The sequence below is a fragment of the Crocodylus porosus genome, unplaced genomic scaffold, assembly GCF_001723895.1.
Source record: "Crocodylus porosus isolate Cpor-Errol unplaced genomic scaffold, CroPor_comp1, whole genome shotgun sequence".
NCBI classification, from domain to species: domain Eukaryota; kingdom Metazoa; phylum Chordata; order Crocodylia; family Crocodylidae; genus Crocodylus; species Crocodylus porosus.
The window spans coordinates 15,192,202-15,195,303 of NW_017728922.1; positions in this window are offsets into that span (position 1 = coordinate 15,192,202).

Below are 3,102 nucleotides of genomic sequence, written 5' to 3' on the forward strand. Positions count from 1 at the left end.
AATCATCCCAATCAGGCTTGTGACTAGCTAAACATCCCTCAAAGACAGAGATAAACTTACTCGGACTAGTTGAAAATTCTCCAGCCTGTGCTTTAAAAGCCGCCAGGTCCTTCCATCCCTCTGAGTTACCTGGGGTTATGCCCAGTGACACCAACATCCTGACTCCATGGACCGACGCCATGAGCCAGGGCTAGTACACGGACCCATAGTAATTGTGACTTTGTATAGCACTAGCTCCAGCTGTGCTTCAGTCCACTACATGTATGAGCAAATAAATTGATGCTCCAAAGTTCTACTGCTTTGGACTCACAATATTTGACCCACAATCTCCCCACTTTCTCCCTGCATCATAGAAAAAGGGCCACATTCTACATCTCTTTCTCAGGCAAAATTGGTACTAACATCAACAGGCCAGAGCCTGGGGTCTTTTTCTGGCATTCATACTTACCTAAATTCCTACTGAAGTCAATCGAACATTGTGAAAACAGTGAGTAAAGAAGCCAGGGTTTGGCTTTGTGGGAGTTTTGCTCAAGGAAGAAGCATAAAAATTGACAGTAGGGATTTGGCTCTTGAAGAAGAAATCTCAAAGGCCAAAGATCTAGAAGACCCAAAGGATCCCTGCCCTCCTCCTGTCTTTCTCAAACTTCTAATTCTTTGTCTGAACTCAGCTGAACCACGTGTTTTGTGGAACTTTCCCTTTGTAAGTGCCTGAATTAATTAACTTCAGGACTTAATACACACCCTGAGAAAAACACTTTGCTCTTTTTGATTCTCTCCTTAATGTAAAATCTATTTGACAAGGGATTTCCAGGAACATTTTCCAGGTGTTCCAAGCTGGTGATTAATTTAAAGCACAAGGGAAGGTTTGTGTCTCTAATGTGATTCCCTAGATTTAAAATGTCACATGCTCATCACCTGTGCAAGTTGTTTTCAATGGACTGACACTGCATTTCTCTGCTTAGACATTCACTGTTCAGAAAGCTTGCACTATCTTCATGCAGGTCTTGATAGTATGGACCAATGTGTGACCCTTGAAGAATGAGACTGAATGGGTGGGACTTCTTTCTCAACTGAAGTCTTGATATCACTATGGAGATGGTACAGATATGCCCATTGTTATACTTACTAATAATGGACCAAATCATCAGTTGATATAAAGCAATGAATAAATGAAATCAATGGGGCCTGGCTCATGTACACCAATTACAGATTCAGCGGGGTATATCTTGCATTTCTATAGCAAATCTTATCACAAAGATTCTCTGAACACTTTGCAATTTCTGCCTTATTATGGTGGGCACCCCCCACCCCTTCTCCAACTTGCCACTTAGAGTTTTTACTCCTTGCCCATGACAGTGAGGAGAGTTTCTTCAGCCCAGTGCATCCTACATGACATTTTCTAGCTGAGGGCAGATTCAGAGAATATGCTATGTAGAATTCCCTTCAGCCCATTTCTTGCCTGTTGAATAGGGGTGCATTTACTACAGCTAAATACCATGTTAGATAGTTTTGTATCATGGAATTAATAAAGCTATGTTAAGGAGGTATGCTTAACAGTGCATGCTTGTAACTTGGGAATAAAAAGCATTACAGGGAGGTTTCAACTTATCCCATAAGCAAGCATTATAAATCAAGAAAATCTTGTCTAACTCCATCCCAACTACATAGTTGGTTGAATAAAATATATCATCCTAAGAATTCCTTGCCTCTCATAATTTCTGGATTGTCACAACTACAGCATCACTCTTACACTGCCAAAACCAGGAAATTCAGAGTTAAGTTAACAAGGAAAATAAATCCAAAACACTGAAGTAGGTAATACACAGGGAATCCAAACATACTATTATATGATTATTATTAAGACATTTTAGTGTTTGTAATCTCAGATTAGATTACACTGATTTTTAAAAATACATTAGGTTATTTAAACCTCCTCACCCCCTATCTCTAAGGTAAAGGAATAATTCTGTTAGCTAGTTGAATTAGTAGCCTTGTAACCTGTATGCCATTTAGTATGGACTTGAGTCTAGCATGCAGGGAGACTTGACACACTCATTCTGTGTGTTTAAAGTGCGATGTATATATTATACATATAAATACAAGATATAGTAATATATAAAATAGAGTGCATCAGATTATATATGATAATTTCTGCATTATAAATGTGCATAATTATTGCTGAAAAGCATCCTTTTAAAAAAGAAATACCAGGGTGAAGCAGGTACTCCCTGTCATACTGGACAAGAGCATTAGCAGGATGTGTTTGGTACAACAACCTGACAGAGGAATGGTGAGCAACATCAGGATATTGCCATTCTTAAATTTCTGCCTCAACAAGGAAGAAAAAACCCATGCCCATTTCAGATTCAGCGATTCAGACCTTCTGATTTCAGCTTCAAGTATTAATTTAGATTCTAAAAGTAACTTTCACAACCAGAAGAGCAGGAAAGAGGAAAGTTTGTGGGATTTTTTTTTTCAATGAAAGCTTCAAATATGTAGCATACAGCAAAATCTATGGGGAAACCCTAAATCCTCAGAATTTCTGGATTTTCCACGCTTGAAGATTTCAGCTGCCTTTGCCTGTATGAAATGAATTAGTGGTTTCATCCAGCCCCTGGTGGAAAAGTGCTCACATCACAATTGGCACTAATTGGCTCCCTCTTTGGCAGGCTCATCTGAGAAGCCATGGAATGCAACAGCCATGAAAACTGAGCCATCCACTTAAAACCAAGAAATAGCCCCTACAGGTCAGGCATGTTGGTGGCAGTGTGTCAGGAAAGCTTGTCCAATTGCTGTACCTCTTTCTGGGAATAAAGTGTTAGACTTTGCTTTTCAGGGCTGCCAATCTAGCATGAAATTCACTTAAAGATTGTGTCTGAAATAGAAATGTCACCCGGACAGATTAATTGAGCTATAGCATATGTAAGAAAATATAAAGAGATAATGCAGTTGCAATGCTCTGTGTTAACATCTCCAGTAGGCACTGTTACCCGCAATAATGACTGTCTCCAGTGCTAAAGGATGACATTCCCATGTGCATCAAACGAGGCATTTTAATGTGGAAAAATATCATTCCGGACTTAGGCACAATTGGTGGAAGGG